This window comes from Saccopteryx leptura, chromosome 3 (assembly GCF_036850995.1).
Source record: "Saccopteryx leptura isolate mSacLep1 chromosome 3, mSacLep1_pri_phased_curated, whole genome shotgun sequence".
Lineage (NCBI taxonomy): Eukaryota > Metazoa > Chordata > Mammalia > Chiroptera > Emballonuridae > Saccopteryx > Saccopteryx leptura.
This window is the reverse complement of record NC_089505.1, coordinates 86,141,991-86,160,953: the sequence shown is the minus strand read 5'-3', so window position 1 is coordinate 86,160,953 and position 18,963 is coordinate 86,141,991.

Below are 18,963 nucleotides of genomic sequence, written 5' to 3'. Positions count from 1 at the left end.
GCCAGGGCTTCTTAGGACATAACCCACAATGAAGGTGTCCCAGAGTCACCTGCTTTTGGTCCCATCCTAATGACAAGGCACATCCACTCATTGGTCCACCCCCTTCTCCACTAACTCCATCTCTTGTTCTAAAGGTAAAAAGGAAGGAAGGAAGGAAGGAAGGAAGGAAGGAAGGAAGGAAGGAAGGAAGGAAGGAAGGAAGGAAGGAAGGAAGGAAGGGGAAGGGAAGGGAAAGGAAGGGAGGGAGGGAGGGAGGGAGGGAGGAAAAGGAAGAATGAGAGAGAGGGAGAGAAAGAGAGGGGATCTTGGGTTGTTCCTTTTAACTTCTCTTTGTTATCTTTGTTGGATGTTTCCAGAAGCGTCAGCTTCAGGGGCTGGGTGTGGGCTGCTCTGTGTCTGGGGGTCTCCTGTTTGCATGTTGAGTGCTCAGATGGAGGGAGCTTCTTCCCGTTCTGTCCACGGAGCCCCCGTCCCTCAGCAGCCTCTGGTCTCTGCCCAGCACAACATGTTCCTATACGGCTTCCCTCTCGTCAGGGCAGGATGCAACGTGACCTTTATTTAAAATTATTATTCCCAACAGCTAAACTTGCTGCCACTTCTTTAAAAAAAATTAATAGGCAACAGCTTTGTTTTATTGAGAGGAATGTTCTTATGTAAATGTTAATCTAATGAATAAGCAAATGAGTGTTCCCCGTAAACCACTTAACTGTTTGGATTCAAACCACAAATCAATTCCTACCCCTTTCGGCTGACGGCTGATGGACGGACGGAAGCGTGTCTGGGAGGAGGACCAGACTATAGCTACCTTTCCGAAAGGAAAAAGCATGTGTTCTCCCTTCCCTCCCTCCCTCCCTCCCTCTCTCTCTCTCCCTCACTCCCTCCCTTCCTCCCCTCCCTCCCTCCGTCTTGTTCTCTTTTCCATCACGAGCTGGTGCAAGCATGCCTTTAAATGTCACCAGCAAGAGCCTGGCTTGTCCTCTGTGTGTCTTGTGCTGACCAAGCCACCGTTGTATCCGAAGAGGAGCCACTTCCCAGCTGAGGGGCAGGAGCTCGCTGCTGGGCACTCTGAGATGCTGAGTGCAGAGGCTCGTGCATATTTAATGCCCCGGTTCAGTGACTGTGTTGGAAAGGAGGCCATGCACAGGATGCACCTCAGATTTACGGTTCCTAATTACATGGACCCCACATCCTCTCCATTCCCTCCACAGACAGCATGTCTGCTTAACTGGGACAGTGGCCCAGGGGACGTTCTTCACGCCTCACAGCGACTCATTTGAAATGAGTCCCAACCCTCTGTCCGGGAATGGCTGGCAAGTGACCTGCTTCTGCACAGCCCCGAGCCTCTGGCAGGCCCAGTACTGTCGCTCACACAGGCCCCTCAGCTCTGCCTGGGTCCCGTAAGGGTGAAACATGGTAACAGCAACCACAGACACACGGGTGACTTTGGTCCGTGTACTTGTATAAACATGCCGGGCTCGTGCGAGCACGCCGTCCGTTTTGTCTGCCAGGAGCGTTCCCTCTACCAGAGACAGAAGCTCGGGTGGGCAGAGACTGGGTCCCGAGCGAAGGCCCCGCTGCCGTCGGGTGGAAGCAACAGATGGAGGGTTTCCGCTGGGCCCGCCTGCTTCACGCTGGGCTTCCCGGGTCTAGCCAGCCGGGGTCTTTAGGATTCCAAGCACCCAGCTCCTGCCACAGCTTTTCTAGAATGAGGGGAACAGAATGCAGAGCAAAGCCTCCCCCATCTGCACACCCGCTTGATAAATGGAGGGGCCAGTGTAATGAGTGAGCTGTCAACTGTTGGGTGTGATTTTTGTTTCTTTACTGGGAATACAGAGCAGATGAAAACATTCCCTGTGCAGTTACCACCGGTTCCACGAAGATGCAGGCTCAGCCTGAGGGGAGAGACAGATGCCGAAAGCCCTCCCCCATTTTTTCTAGAAAGATAAGTGCCGTGCTCAGTGCCCTGCAGAGCGGCTGCTCAGGAATCCATTGCTTTGGAAGGGAGGTGGTGGTGGGCCGCACGACAGCCGCTGAGACGTCAGTGAGGGATGAGAAACACTCAGGTGGGGGGCAGCCGCCCCCGGGTCAGGCCACCTGGGGCACCACCCAGTGCTCTGAGACCAGAGAAACCAGATTCCTTCCCATCCTTGACGCACAGCGTTCTGAGCGTGGGCCCCCCTTAGTGACACTGATGGGCATTGGGAGAGGTTGCATGCAGCTCAATTCAACTGTGCACATGTGCAAAGTGCCTACTGTGTGCTGGGTGTGAGCTAGATGTTGGGCAGACACTCAGACCTCTTGGAACATGGCCCTCCTCCCTTAGCTCAGTAAGGAAAGCTGTGTAGCCACGCTTGACACAGGGATGGAGCGCCACCTCTGTCGTCAAGGAGACTGGAGTCAGCACCTGACAGAACCAGTGTGGAAGGGTGTGGTGTGGCAGGCAGACGGGCAGTGTGTGCGTGCACATGAGGACATATGTGTGTACATGTGTGTATGCACATATGTGCATATACATGTGTGCATGTATTGTGTGTGCATGTGGGCACAAATGCATGTGCAATTATGTGCATTTGCACATGAGTGCATGGATGTGTATGCATGTACATGTGTGTACATGTATTGTGCATGTATATGTATGTATGTGTCTGTGCTGCTTTGTTAGGCTGTGGTGTAACCTTCTTCTCCCTGCAGGGCACACTTCCTAGTGCCCTCTGGACCAGCACCGCCAATAAAGTCAGGATCTGCCCTTCCCCGGACCTAGCAGTCCGCAAAAGTACCAGCTGTTCTCCCAAGTCACCAACATGTAGCTCAGGCCTCTGAATTGGGGGCAGGGCTCAGCCTTCCCTCCTCCCTGCTGCAGCTGGTCTCGCAGCAGGAGAGGCTGGGGACCCAGCGGTGGGCCTCCTCTGAGAGCCCACCCCAGGCCTGCTGAGGGATGCTCTGCGACAGTGGGCAGGTCGCTGCCCCTCGAGGTTCCAGCTCCCTGAGAGTGAAGCTTTCTGTCTCTCAGGCTGAGTCTTCAGATTAAATGAGAGCGCAGAAGGGTGAAGGGTGGGATCACAGTGAGATCTCTCCTTTCCTCATTCCTGGGGCGGAAATTCAGGGTGACCAACAGCTGTCCTCGTCCACTGGCCTTAACTTCACCAGTCATCTGTCTCCTCTCTCCTGCCCAGGGCGGGACCCAGCACGGCACAGAGCAGCCAGCAGGGTGGCTATCGGGAGAGAATGGCTCCCCTCTGAAACCCAGCGGAGCAGCTCGGCCCCCGGGAGCGAGCAGCGGGGGGGAGGGTTCGAGCAGGGAGGCAGCGGGCGGCTCGTCGTGCGCCCAGACAATCTCGGAGCTCTAGAAAGTTAATTAGTTTTCTCTCCCTTCCCCTGTGGACTGAGAAGGAGCTGGCTGGCATCCACCTTGACAGCCGTCCACCACATTCCTGTATACATCAGGCCTAATTTAATTTTGAAATTGCATTGGAAAAAAAAGTGTGAAGATGTGAACGGCACGCAGAGTTTAGAAAGCCTATTGTCCAGGGGTTTTCTGCCAAGACAGGGACCTCCCGTGGCAACCGTGCATGTCATGTGCTTCCCAATGATACAGCACATCCCTCGAGTGTCCCACTTCTCTCAGTCACGCGGATCACGGAGGGAGCATGCCACCGACCGGTCCCGGGCAGCAGGTTCCCGGCCTTCCCAGGAGGCGGACCCTTTGTTGGGGGGGATGTCCGTTCAGACGAGAAAACAAGGTTGCTGGGACATCATTCTGGGTCCTGGATACACCCGCTGACCACCACTAACCAGGTGCTCGTGTGCCCCCTACCGTGGCTCACGGAGGGTAGAGCCAGGGTGACACATGGTGACGTCCTGCCGTCATTATTTTCTCCTTCTAGGGTTTATGGCGGATGGGTTGTCAGGCTTCGGGGAGCTTAAATTCTGCAGCATCAGCTTCCGGCATAAAATATTAGGAGGAAATGGTTTATGTCTTTCCATCTCACCCTTGGAGGGCTGTAATTCTCTTGATGTCAATTAGAATTAGACAAATCAACCTGGGAGAGACACTCACAGACCCCCAATGCCCTCCCTTCTCACCCAAACCTCCCATCAGAGCTCAGACCTCCTCACGACGGCCGGTGAAGTCCAATCAGACCCGTGTTTTTATCTGCACGTTGCCAAGATTTGAATAACACCGTCTTCCCACATCAAAAGGGAACGCGGAGACAGATGCGTACTTCTAAGTAAATAGAAAAGACCGCCCACGGAATTCTAAGTATTCTCAGGAATCATATTCTGCCACTACGATGCTAGGAGATGCCCATTAATTTACTGCACGGAAACTAAGCCCAATAAAGTTGGGCCATAAACCGAGCATCTGTAGTTAAACGTCACGTTTTCCCACTCCACCTACGCGAGGCAGCATCAGAAGAGATTCCCTCAAGGGGAAATACGGCCTGCGATAGGCCCCGCTGACAACCGCCCTCTCATGGGCTCCGTCAGGCATCGGCACACCTCGGACCAGCCTCACCCATCGCTGCCTGCTCCTCTGGTCCTCCCCGGCCCTCAACCAGCCCCTCCCCGTGCCAGGCACGGCTCCTGGCCCAGCGACGCCTGCCCTCCTGCGCTTGTTGTGTTCCAGCGGGAAAAGTGGGCGTCCGAGGCGAGGTGAAGACTCAGACCACACAGGAGTGTAGACGGTGGAAACCGCAGCGGGCGGGCAGGCAGGCGTTGGGGGTGAGAGGTTGTCTGTGCGTAGGCAGAGCCCAGCGAGGGTCTGCTGTTGGAGAAAATTTATAGAGGGTGACCGTCCCCTGCCAGGATCCCAAGGCCACTGTGGCATGGTCTGGGAAGAACTCAGAAGCCAGCGGTGCTGAGTTTGAACTGACCGCCAAGCGCAGTTGGACCCGGAATGTAAGAGGTCAGCAGTCCTGGCCTCCTGGGCCTCCGGGGTCATGGCCGACACCGGCTCTGGCGGTCAGCTGGAAGCCGCTGGAACAAGATGACTCTCTACATTTACAAAAGTGGCCCTCTTTCTCCACTCAGTTGGCCATGGGGACAGTGAACAGTTCCCCGGGCAGGGACCTCTGCGTGCTCCCTGTGAAGGACCCCTGTTCCCAGCACCCCTCTGTTCCGAGCTTCTCCCGGGCTCACGTGTGGGGCACCTACCTGCAGGGGACTCGGGACAGGTCCTTCTGCTAAGGGATTCCACGCATACAGGCGTTCCCCATGCTCGCCGCTGACATTTGAGAGTCTGAGCACACACGTGTCTCCTTATCGGCCCCTGAGGTTTGACGCCCTGAGTATCACGGGTTCTGTAGCACGGAATGCTTGGGTAACAGACAACTCCTGGAACAATAATGAGGTGTGTCAACCAGGAAGTAAAAAGACACACCAGCCTCCTATATGGCTTGTTTTTGACGAAACAAACCAAAAAAGACCCCACTGAGAGCGGTTTTGCCCAGTTGCTCTTTGCTCTGAGGAAGGGGGCCGAGAAAGGACCCCGCCGGCAGGCTGGGTGGGCATAATATCTCAGGTCTTTCCCATGGGAGATCATGCCCGTCGATGGGAAGAACTTGCAAATGGGAGACACGGACGTCCCTGTGGCCCTGTGTCACCTACTTACCCTAAATTCATGGGGCAGGGACCAGAGGCAAGCTCATTTCCTGAAAGCCAGTTTCCTCTGCTGTAAGGTGAGAACAGTCATGGGGCCGCCCAGCAGGGTTCCTGAGGAGAACTCAGTGGGACATCTGCTACTCACCACCTCGCCATGTGGCCACCACGATTGTGTGTCCTGCACCCCGTGCGGTTGCATGGGGTCCCCATTGTGGGCCGCACATGGGATGATGCCCTCAGAGGCAGAATCTGGGGGCTGTCCCTGGGTCTGGGAGCAGTTCAGGTTAAGGTTTTGCAGGGAGGAGTGAGGCGTGACCAGTGAACCCAAGTCCATCTCCCTGCTCCAGGAGGGAGGGAGACAAGAGCCTGAGGAGCCTGTCATGGGACCATTGGTGTGCCCCCCCCCCCAAATTCACACAGCCAAGTCCAGCCTCCAGCACCTCAGAGGTGTCTGTATTCGGAGTTTGGGCCTTTAAAGTGAGGTGAGGTTATTGGGGTAGACCCTAATACAACCTGACTGAGGTCCTTGTAAGAAGAGACGAGAACACACACACACAAGGACAACCATGCGAGGACATGGGGAAAAGATGGCCGTCTACATGCCCAGGAGAGAGGCCTCGGAGACACGCACTCTGCCGCACCTGGTCCCGGGCGTCCAGCCCCCAGGACCAGGAGGAAATACACGTCTGTAGTTTAAGCTGCCCCGTCCGTGGTGCTTTGATACAGAGGTCCCAGCTCGCCACACGGCGCTCCTTCCCATGACAGGAACGTGGTGATAGGTCGTGTCTGGGCAGAATGTGCGTCAACAGCTGTCTCCTCTCTTTCTGCCCCGATGCCAAAGCCCCCCGTTCTGTTTGTGAAGAGCCGTCTCAGCAGAGCTGGGAGGGGGAAAGAGGCCTCTTGTGAGTGTCCCCTGTCCCTGGATGTCGCTGGCGCGTCTCTGCCAGACCGCGTTGGGGCGGTCGGCCCCGTGCCCGAACCCACCGTCATTGTCAGGGTAGCTCAGTTTTTCTGAGCAAGGAGAGAAGGTTTTGGAGGACTCCTGAGCAGGCTCATTTCATTTGCTGTGAAGTAAAGTTAAAAGCAAATGGCACTAAATTAATATTGATTCAAATTAAGCCGTTTATCTCTTTATGCATTTCAGCTCCACATCAAATACAATCACAGCATTCGCTGCTCCACAGCAAATAACATTACAAGTTAAATGGCATCTTGTGGTGGTTTCCGTTTTCTGGGAACCAAACACACACACACACACACACACACACACACACACACACACACACACACACGTTCCTCCCCACCCCCAAGCTTGCAGCTGAACCAGAGGCCACCTGCCGCTGAATGGAAGTGAAGGGGCCCCGGAGCCCTCGCTCTGTCTGGAGAGGTACCAGGCGGCCGACTGCCTCACCTTAAGGCAGGGTGCTTCCCACGGTTGCCCTGCGCGTGGCTGTCCGGGTTCTGGGAAACTACAGGAGCTGTGCCTCTGTCTTCCAGGCCCAGGCTGTGGGGTGCTGCAGGGACACCCTTGGCAGCTGTGTGCCTGAGGTAGAGTGCCATCTGTCCCCCACGTTCTGTACGCCGGTTCTGACTTCTCCATTCCTCCTTGGCGACAGAGCCGTAGAAAAGGAAAACAGCCCTGAAGGGGGCGCTGAAACCCCCGAAGCCAAAGCCACCACCAGCGTGTGGCTGGTCACAAAGCCTGCTTCAGGTGCTTGGGTCTATAAATACATGCGTGTGCATGCACACGCACACGCACACGCACATGTGTGCTTGGCCTCAGCTGTTCAGAGACCTGGGATGACACGGATCAGTATAGCATGGGGGTGGCCAATGGCAGATTGTCCCTGCTGCTCCGAGCCCAGCCAACAGCTGATATGACGACTCCCTCCTCCCCTGAGGACAAGAGAAACAGCTGGGCCTGTCAGTGAATAAACGTCAAGGATGGTTCTGAGTGACAGTTTTCCAGTTCTACAGAAAAGAAAAAAAAAATGGTCCCTGCAAAAAAACTCTAGGGACCCGTGGGTCATGCCCTCTGCCATTTGTCACCATGCCATCAGAATGCCAGTGGGAGCTCCCGTCCTGGTTGCCCTGGGACGGAAGCCGTGAACCACTCTTATCTTCAGAAGGACAGCAAGAGAGGTGTCTCAGTCCGTCCGAGAACACCGTGGGCTGGATGGCCGTGCAAACAACAGACACTGTCTCTCACAGTGCTGGGGGCTGTAAGTCTTCTGAAGATTTGGTGTCTGTGAGGCCAGCTCCCTGGTTCACAGATACCTGCTCAACGTGTCCTCACATGGCCCCAGTGTCCTCACGTGGTCACCATGTCCTCAGGTGGAGGAAGGGGTGAGGGAGCCCTGCAGGATCCCTTTTATAAGGGCACTAATACTGTTTGTGAAGGCTGCACCCTCGTGTCCTCATCCCCTTCCAGTACTGTCGCATTAGCAGTTAGAAGTCCAAGGGGAGGCGGAGGGACACGGACAGCCAGCCATGGCAGGTGCAATCGGGAAGTCCTGGGTCTCTGCCAGGACACCCAGCTAGGACCCCTTCTCCACCAAGAGGCATCCGGTCTTTCAGAACAAATACGCCTAGATGGAGGGGTGCCACTTTTTATAAGCTGGACATTGAGGGTCTTTACTTTTGCTTGGCAGGAATGCATCAGAGGAAGAGAGAGACCGCCCACATTCCTGATGGACAGAAAGGAACAAATGCCAAGATTTGTACCTCGTCCTTTACCCGCCAGGGCCCTGCACACAGATGGCCCGATCCGCAGACTACAGCTGGGTTCCTCCTGCTGGGATGTCACCGAGGGGCTCGAGGAGAACGTGTCATGCCAATCCTGGGCACCTTTGTCCTTCCTGGGGACTGAAAAGCCACAGTTAGAGCGTATGTCCCTTTGGGCGCACCTGGCTCTGTTTTCTTCTCTCTGTCTTTTTTTTTTCTTTTCTGTTTCTTTTTCTGGCTCTTATTTTTAAAATGTAATTTTGCCAGTAGCCATAAGAGAATCCATCAGGAACCATAGATGAGTAACTTAACTAGATTTATTTCTTTCCCACAAGTGACTCAGGGAGAGGAGTTCTGGAGACCTGAGAGGAAGGTTCTGGAAAGGAGAGGGGAGGTGGCACAGAGCTCCAGGTGGAAAAGGCAAGGGGGACAAACCTTTACGGGTGTCCACCACAGTGGCCCGAGGGCAGTGAGCCGACAGACAGACACCCTTGTCCTGGAGACCGGCCTTCCAGCGGCCAGCACGCTTCAGAGGCCCTTGGCCTTTGACGACGTTGCCTGTGGGTTCGTGGGCAGCGCAGAGGCTGGCGGCACGCAGGCGCAGGAGAGCTCCGGCTGTTCCCCATGGTTCCTCAGCTAGGGCTGCCGCAGCAGAGCACCACCGGTGGGGGCCCTGACCCAACAGAAATGCGTGTCTCAGAGTCTTGGGGGCAGGAGCCCTGAGATGCAGGTGTGAGCAGGGCTGGTTCGTCTCGAGACCCCTCTCCTTGGCTTGTGGACAACAACCTTGGAACCTCCCTGAGTCTGTGTCTTCATCTCCTCTTCTTCTAAGGACACGGGTCTTATTGGATTAGGGCCCCACCCTGATGACCTCATTTGAACTCAATCGCCTCTGTAAAGGCCCTAAATGTATATTCATACACAGTTGGGGGTGAGGACTTCAATATATAAAGATGTGGGTGGGGGAAGGAGGGACACGTTCAACCCATAACAGCTTTCTCAGCTTGGCATTTTCTCTGCCCGGATGACTTATTTTATGGCCTGTTACCCTGCCCCATGGCGTCTGGAGCTCACGACATAACCATGGGGAGTTTCTGGCAGAATTCTTGGCTGGGTGGCCACAGATGCACTCAAACGAAGCCTACAGAATCTGCTCCCCTCCCACCTCCCCCCCCCCCAACACCGCTGCCAAACGCAGGCAGACACATAAGCTGGAGCCAGAGGTCGCAGGGGAAAGCCTTGGCGGTCATTCAACCCTGGGCTGACCAGCAGGTGTCACGTCCACCCTGGCTGTGTTTCACCTGCTCAGGAGGACGTGAGGATGTGCCGTGACAATTGGTCGTGTCTGCCATGGGCACGGGACAGGAACGTCAGCACCTGCATCTTAGACCTCTCAAACCCCAGACCCATCCAACATCCCGCGGGGAGAGACGGCCAGTGTGAGGGAATGACCAGCGCCATCACCCGGCACCTCAGAGACAGCCTTTGACAGCAAAGTTCTTAGCTTGTAATTTCATATTCCGTCTGTTGTGGTCAGACCTTGGCTTCAGGCGATTAACATAAAAATCAAGGAGTTTGTTGATATTTTTCTTAAAATCGCAGGTAAAAACAAAACAAAACCCCAAAAACACCCCGAAACATGCTCCAGGCTGTCGGGGATGGTCTTGCTGAACCCATGTAGGGGTTCAGATCTCCACTGTACTGAGCAGGAGGCCAGGTGGTGGGGTCACAAAGATGAATCGGGGTGATGAGCCCACACTCTGTGATTCCTGGTCGCCAGGGAATAGACTATCAGGGAGTAGAAGGTGAAATGTTTTCCTGGGGCTGATGGGTCTGAAACAGTCACAGTGGGATGTTCACGTAACCCTTGATGGATGAGCAGAAATCCTTGAGCCTAAGAAACAGGAAGAGAGGATGCAAGATGGTGGCTCCAGAAGCACTGGTTCAGGTGTGATGGCCAGGGCTTTCCAGGAAACAGCTCCAGAGCGGTCGGAAACCAGGTAAACTGAGAGCTTTGAACGTTCAGGACAGCACTCAAGGGCACAGCCCTGTTCCCTCCCTTACCCCCCACCCGTGCCCACATGCACACTCCCCCGAATCAGACATAACAGAAATGTAAGTCTGGGAAGTAACCCAGGCGGTGGTGATGCCGTTGTCATTAAAGGCAGCCAGGCCTGGGGTGCCCGGGGTCCTCCGTGGAGAGCAGCAGGCTGATTAATGGCATCTGGAAGATGAAAGCTGGAAAACCCAGCCCGTCAGACTTCATCTTGGGTAATGTCTCTCCTGCAAACCACATCCTAATAATATGTTTTTCTGGATTACGGGAATGGAGCTACTGAGAAGCAGCGGGCTTGCCTGGGTGGGCAGGTGGGTACCAGGAGCTGGAGCCTGTGGGCGCAGGGAGGATAGGGAGCCACGTGCCGGGGCGGGGATGCTTCCAGAAAGACTTCCCTTCCGTGCCATTGACCTGCAGGATGGGGGCATGGGGGATGGGGCAAGGAGCAGGTGGGAGCCAGGTTCTGGGGAAAGGAAATTGTTTTTTTCTCATAAGAAGGAAAATGCCTAACATACCCTTCTGCCTTCTCTGGGTCAGGCATTGGGGGCGCTAAGAATCCTGATATTCTTTTGTGTAATTCTCCAAGCAACCCAGAAGGACCAGATTGTCACTTGGCAGTCACATCTCCCACCAAAGCATTCGCCACGTGGCATCCAGGGGAAGCAGGCAGAGGCTCCCAGGCTGCGGCCGACTCCAGCCCTGGGCTATTTCCAAGACTCCACCCAATCAGCAAAATCCTGTGTATGAGTTCCCAGCAGCTGAGATAACAGACCGTCCCCAGCGTGGTGGCTGAAAACAACCCACATTTCTTCTCCTGCCGTTCTCAAGGTCGTGAATGAAAAGTCGGTGTCACTGGGGCCACAGTCAAGGTGTGGGCAGGGCAGGCTCCCTCCGGACGGATGCTTCTAGGGCGGGGGTCGGGAACCTTTTTGACTGAGAGAACCATGAACGCCACATATTTGTAATTCTGTGAGAGCCATACAACAACCCGTGTACATTATGCATTATCCAATAAAAATCTGGTGTTGTCCCAGAGGACAGCTGTGATTGGCTCCAGTCACCCACAACCATGAATATGAGCGGTAGGAAATGAATGGATTGTAATACATGAGAATGTTTTATATTTTTAAGGTTATTTTTTTTTATTAAAGATTTGTCTGTGAGCCAGATGCAGCTATCAAAAGAGCCGCATCTGGCTCGTGAGCCATAGGTTCTCAGCCCCTGTCCTAGGGAGAGCTTGTGTCCAGCCTTCCCCAGCTTCCCGAGCCTGTGGCTTCCTCCCCCTCCATCCTTTCTTGCACTGACTCTTCTCCTGCATCTCCCTCCCCCGCCAGATAATCCAGGATAATCTCCTGTCTCCACAGCCTTCCCTTCATCACGGCTACAGAGCTGTTCTTACCACTGAGGCAACACGCCCAGGTTCCGGGGATTAGGTCTTGGGGACCTTGGGGAGCATTCCTCTGCCCATCACCATAGGCAACCCCAACACAGCTTCCTTTGTTATAAACCATGTGTCTCCAATTCTCCAGAAAGACCTTGCCATTCTCTCTGCCCTGCTCTCTCTCCAGCACCAGCACCCCCTACCCATCTTCTGGGGGGCAGAGGGTGGATAAAATGACCACCAAGAATTCTAACTTTGCCTGTAATTTCTCCTGGGCCAAAGAATTTTAAAAGCATGATCAGTTTTGTTCTCATGCAACAGAGGTGCTCCTAAAAGTCCTCACCTTGTGCAAAGTCACGCTCTAAAACCACAGAGCTCGGGTGGGTGGTATCAGGTCAGTGGGACGGCCGTCACAAACCTGGAGAGTGACCTATTGAGCCCAGTGGAGCCCCTCACCCTTGTCAAACGGCTGGGAAACACACAAGGCCCTGGCAAACACGGCTCACCGGGGCCGCACCCTGCCGTCCGCTTGTGGGCATGGCTGTGGGGACACAGCTGCAGCTCGTGCGCTCCTATGAGGGGTGGACGGAAGCTTGTCTGAAGTCAGACGTGAAGGGCCGGTTTGGGACATGAGGATGTGGCTCACAGCACAGGCTGATGTTTGAGGCATGTGTGCACGGTGCCCGGGGGTAGGGTGGGGGTGGGTTCCTAACTCCTCTGCTGAGCTGGGTGCTGTTCTCTGCACCTTCCCAAGTGCACCGTATTTCCTGTGCCCCTCTGTGCCTTCCCGAAAAGCTCAAAAAGCTCGCACTGAAGCAAACTTGCATCGCATGGTGCTCAGATTGTCCCCTCCCATGTCAGCTGCATTGGGACAACTTAGCATTTGCAAAGACAGGGTTATAGCAGAACTGACCTTAGAGTGGGCAGGAAAGGGGCTGAGTCGAGGCCTCCACCTGGGGATGGGGGGGGGGGTGGCAGGAGGCAGGAACTACGTCCCACTGGAAATCAGGACGGCTGGAGGGGAGTGGGCTCGGTGTGTGCTCACACATGCACACACAAGCGCACACGCGTGGGGGTGCTCAGGGCTGCCCCTGTTTATCTCCTGGTTATTTCTCCCCAGAGGTCAGCACCGTGCCGCTGCCCTTACATGCAGCTATTTATTCTGTCTACTGATACAGTTTCCTCTATTTCCTGACGTGCCCGGGAGGGATGAGGCCCTCGACATTTCTGGGTAATAGGAGCTGGTCCGAAGGACGCGGGGGGCGCAAACTGCAGACGGAGCCAGAAATATGGCCGGAAAAGAGGGGACACGGCCCCAATGCGGAGGCCGGTGATTAAAATGACCAATGTGTCAGGCGCGAAATAGTAGCTCCTGATATCGACTGAGTGTCACGTATACGGCTCCTTATATCACCGCAGGAAACGGGCAGTTTTATACCAACTCAGAGCACTGAGTCCTGAGGTGATGGCTGGCATAACTCATGTCATCTACACTGTCTCAGACTGCTTGCAAGGAGAATTTCCTGGCCTCTCAGTTTTAAAGCCAGACCTTTAAAAGACATATTTAAAAGAATACTAAAATATTTGCCTTGCTCTGAGGCCTGGGGGTGATTAAGTGCCAGTGAAAACGGCCAGATTAATGGTCCCTGGAGGGAGGGGCTGCCCTCCTTACGTCCACACGCGTCAGCCTGGACTTCATCCTGGTTCACGCCAGGCAAACAGAAAAAAAAACAACAAAAAACCCCCAAAGACGTGAATTTCTAAATATGACCCCAAACCCCACCCAACACAACCTCTGTTAGCAGCTTGGTGCGTCTGCTTCCACTGTGTTTTCTAAATACGCACACGCCCGCGTCACCTGTCTGAAGTCACACCCCATATAAAGCAAGCCGTCCACCCGGGACCGACCTGGATGGAGTCACATCTTCCCCAGAGCAAGACATGGGGTCTGTTCCCCCTTAGATTGCAAATAAATGAGAGTAAAGGTTCTGCCTTTAATACATTATAGCCGTTTCCCCACTAGTGAGTTCTTCTTCAACTGGAACTTTCTGGTAAGTTTGAATGCTTTATGTATTGATTTTATACATTTCCTTTTTCAACTGCAGTTTGCATCCTCTATGACTGTGCGTGTTAGTCTCGGGTGTGTAGCACAGTGGTTAGACGAAGCGCTCCTCCTCCTCCCCACTATTTCCAGTACCCACCGGCCACCGTAACACGGTTATTACAATATTTCTGACTGCGATCCCTAGGCCCCACCCCCTCCACCCTCGGCCCACCCCACCCCGCCTTCTTCGCAGGACCTTGGATCGCGTGCAGCCGCCTCTGGCTGCCTCCCCAACGGACGTGCACCCTGGGCGTACACCCTGTCCCTCCCCAGAACTCAGTGTGGTGCCTGGACTCTTTCTAACTGTTGGCAAGTTGAATACATGAATGGATGGATGGATGTCTGGTTCTGAAAACACAGAGACCCAAGTGACCAAGAGGAAAAACCATTATGGTTTACTGATGTTTCCCTTCCAAAAACATAAAAAAAAAAATATATATATATGTATATATACATATATACATACACATATATACATATGCATACATATATATACATATACACACCACACCACACACACACACATATGTTGTGGTCCTAGCCTCCTAGAACATAAGAATGTGACATGACTGAACTTAGTAAGGTCATTGCCAATGTAACTGGTTAAGGGGAGGTCACTAGGATGGACCATAATCCATTAGTACTGATCCCAATAAAAGAGAAAACGGGCACAGGGGCCATGTAACCACAGAGGCAGAGATGGGGCTGATGTGTCCACAAGCCGAGGGACACTGGCAGCCACCAGAAGCCAGGACAGAGACCCTTCAGCGCTTCCAGACAGAACTAGCTGGGCCGATCCCTTGAGTTTGAGCTTCTGGCCTCCTGAATTGTAAGAGGATCACTGTTTGCTGTGTTGAGCCCTGCCCCTCCCCGTGTGTGGTGATTTAGTAGAAACAGCCATAAGAATCTCATATGCCATTAAAAGGCCACGTATGCACATGTGGAGGGGTAGAAAGGCCACGGCGGGCCCGGGTGCAGAAGGCCCTCTGCTGGGGGGGGGGGTAAGCCACAGCCCACGGGATGAGATAGCCTGTCGCTGGAGCCGTTACAAGAACACAGGGAAACAAGCCCCCCTCACTAGGGGTAGTTTGACTCTGGTCACTTCCTTCTCGAATGTCCAAGGGCCTGTCTGCCATCTCCAGGGACACTGGAGCCTCCAGCTGGCAAGACAAGGGCTGCTTGCTCCCCCCGCCCCCCGCCCCAGAATATTCCTGTGGCACCCGGTTAGGCTGCCAGCTCCATAGTCATGGAAGATGGCTCGTGGCAGCCTTGCCCCAGAACCTGTGTCTGAGAGTGAAAAACAGGCCAGCCCTTATCTCTGCCTCATGCATATGTATTTATGGACATGGGAAGAGGCCCCTTGCAGAAATGCATATTGAGTTGCTAAATACAATGTGTGTGATTGCCCATGTAGGTCCTTTTGTAATATCCTCTGGAAATTCATACCAGAGGAGATATCAAACCCAGTGACTGACCCCGGCCAGCCCTGATGGGGGTCTCTGTCCTTGAGGAAGCTTTATTTAATAACAAAGTGTCTTATTTAAAGTTGTGCCTATTGATGAGAATGCCCGTGGAGGCGCTCATGTTTCGAGAATGCAATATTATGTGTGTGATTGGCTGAATCAACCACTGTGCCTCTGACAGACCAATTTCCCTTTTTATGTTCTGGGTGTTTAAAACCTCTTAGAAGATTCTCCCGTTATTTTTCAGCAAATGTGTGTCACAGGCCTTCCCCTCCCCTGCCCCCCGCCCCTTTTGAAAACCAGAAAGGCTATGTAAATCCTGTCCGACAACAGCCTCCAAGTTTACAGTGGAAGAAAGCACATTTAGGTAGAAAGGCATGTTCTTCCAGCTCAGCACAAGGCCGCACGCGTGTGCTCACGGTGCCGAGGGGTGCGTGTGAGCGGCAGAGGGTGGTGCCCGTGGAGAAGTAGAGCATTGCTTGTTCAGGGACAAACCCCCCTCCCATACACATGCACACACACACAACATCGGGGGTCAGAAGAATTGAGAGGGGAGATGAAAAATGGACTTTCTCTAGCAAGATGGAAATGGAAATAGTGGGAAACAGAAAAAAATTTCTAACACATTTCCATTGCCCTGCTACAGGTGCTATTGCCTGAATTGAGTCCCCTAAAAGTCACATGTGAAAGCCCTAACCTCCGGGGGGGCTGTGTTTGGAGAAGGGACCCCTAAGGAAGTCATAGCTAAACTGAGGTCATGGGGCGGGGCCTTGATCCACCAGGGTTCGTGTCCATAGAAGAGACCCCGGAGGGCTTGGTCTGTCTATCTGTCTCTCTCCACCATGTGCGGACCCAGCGAGAAGGGAGCTGTCTGCAAGCCGGGAAGCGGGTCCTCACCAGACACCACATTTGACGGCACCTGAATCTTGGACTTCCAGCTTCCGGACCGTGAGAAATAAATGTCTGCTGTTTAAGCCGTCCAGCCCATGGCCTTTTGCTATGGCCAGAGACTCTGGGCCAGGTCCGTGGTGCCCGCCTGCCTTGACCTGCTTTACTCTTGACTGACATGCCAGCCTTGAGCTCTGAGATCTTACCTGGCAACACCCTATACAAGCAACAGAAGCCCTGGGTCCAGGCAGATGGTGGGGCAGGGGAGTGTGTTGGGGGTGCCGCCCAGCCTAGTACATCCCGGTGTCTGGGTCTCTCCCTGCATTTGGGCACGTTTTCTCTCTGGCTTTACTGAATGCAAGAGGGAACCGTGGTCCAGTCCATGCCCTTTCGTTCCTCTGGAAGAGTTTGTTTAAGCCCAGTGAGTCAAAAAGTCAACAAGGAAGAAGACGGCTGGGAAAGGTCAGGACGCAGAGAGCCCTTCCTACAGCTTACAAGGTGGGTGTGTGCGTGTGGGTGTTGTTATTGTGCAGGGAAGCGGCTCCATCTGACCTGAATAAAGAACAATGTCTCGGGTTCACCCCCTGTGCTCCTTTGGCAACAGTTTAAACCTGCAGAATGCTCTCTGTGTGAGTTGCGCCCTGATCTCTTTGCAAGAGAAAGATGAGAACGCAATACTGTGTTAGCAACAGCTGGCTTTGCCGAAGCCCAGACCTTCGAGCCCTTGTGACAGTCAGCCGCCATGGGTGCAGGGATCTGTCTGGGTCAAGACCCAGCCTGTGGGGCAGGTGTGTTACCTACAGGGAAGATAATGCTGGCATCTGGGATGTCGTCTTACTACCAAGGCCAGGACCGGGTTGGGAAGAGCTGATCACCTGAGCAAGGAACTCTGTGGCATGATTAAAAAAAAAAAAATGTGTTGAGTCTTGGTTCCAGGCTCCTGGCAAGAGCTTCAGAAAGCTGTGGAGTGTCTTAAGTGATAGGAGGTTCATTGTTATGCTGATGAGACTCACTAGCAAGGCCACCATGGCCAACCAAGACCTCCAGGAGGGGATGGGAGGAGGCCTGGAGCTGTAGTTCAGTCACGTGGCCCATGATTCAATCCATCCTGTCTTCATGGTGTAATTGCAGCCCAGTCTCGGGACCTGAGGTCCTGGGGTAGAATTTCCTAGCTGGCAAACACCTGGATGGCGCAGGAAGATGCCATACCCGGGCATCCTGGGGGTGGACTTGGAAGCTCTGAGCTCCCCCCCACCCGGACCTGGCCTTGTGGGTCTCTTCTTTATGCTGTTCCTAAATCCACGCGCCCTTTGTAATAAAACTATAGCTCAGCACCTTCCTGAGTTCTGCAGTCATTCTAGTGAGTTATCAAACCCAAGGAGGGGTCTCAGCAACCCTGAAGTTTATGGCCTGCTGGCCAGAAGTGAGGGTGGCCTGGTGGTGGGGAGGGGGGCAGCCTAGGGGAGGGCCTAGACCTCCCTCAGGGGGCTGCGGTGCTAACATCAGTGTTTGCGTCAGAACCGTGCGGCGGTCCACCCTGCGGCGGAAACGGAGCCGCCAAGGAGAACAGTGGGGGGCAGGGCTTGTGGGCGTGAGTGAGTAGAGGGCCTCACTCATGTTAGGGGCTGGTGCCACTGAACTGGGGGGTCTGCATTCCGCAGAAAGGGTGGTGCTGTCTCCCTGTCATTTGGATGTCCTGGGTCATCGCGTGTCCCCGTTGTCTGAATTGTGCTGCAAAAGAGAAAACAAGTCCTCAGTTTGGGACCTATCGTCCCAAAGATCTAGTCCTGTAAAAGCAGGCAGAGAGCCGGTCCCTGTGCCCACCGCAGGGAACTCACGAGGCTGGCCTCGGGGGGCTAAGGGCCATGAAGACATTGCTTCTGTGAACCTGGGGTTAAATGCTTGCCTGAGGATTGGTGATCGGCGTTGAAAGAACAAAACGCAGCCACCCCCTCCCCAGACACACACACTGCAGAGCAGGGGGCCCATGCTCGGGGCTGGGCCTCGCCCCTCAGGGAAGCCCATGGGGGCATGGGGTCTCCTTCTGCCAGCCACTTAATTGACACACAGGATGGCGGCTAAGTGTTCGACTTTGGGGCCAGACTGCCCTGACTCGGGCCCTGCCCTGCCCTGCTCAGTAAACAGGGGTACCCGATGAACAGGGACAGGCCTCGGTGCCTGCATCATTCCTGAGGGGGCGGCAATCACCAGTCCTCAGAGGTGCCCTGGTGCTGTTCGCAGGGCAGGGTGAGGTGACAGAAACCTCCCGTCCCTGTCCCAATGCACCTGGGCCCTTGCTAACGGCGCTGCTTCCATGCCTTTGCGCATCGGGAAGGCCAGACGGCCATTCTGTTCGGCCATGACACCCGGTGTTGAACTATAGACGTTGCATCTGAAATACAGATCACCCCAGGAGAGCAGAGGACAGGAAATGGCCCGGCCATCCCGCACCTGTTCTACCGCCGGCCGGCGATGCCGAAGGCATCCGTCAACTTTATTTCCTTTCAGGAGCCTTGCCCGGGCACTCCCCACAACGCACCGGCCGTTCGAGCTGAGAGGCCTTATTTACGGGTCCAATAAAAGTCAACAGAAGCGCAGGCCACCACAGGGGCCGAGGCCTCCCCGCCCCCCTCTACCCGGCGCTCCCCGCTGTCTGTCTGCTCGGGCGGGTGGCCTCTTCGCTGGACTCTCCTGCAGGTGCAGACTTATTTTCCACCCCGAAACACACGGCTCAGGGGGCTAACGA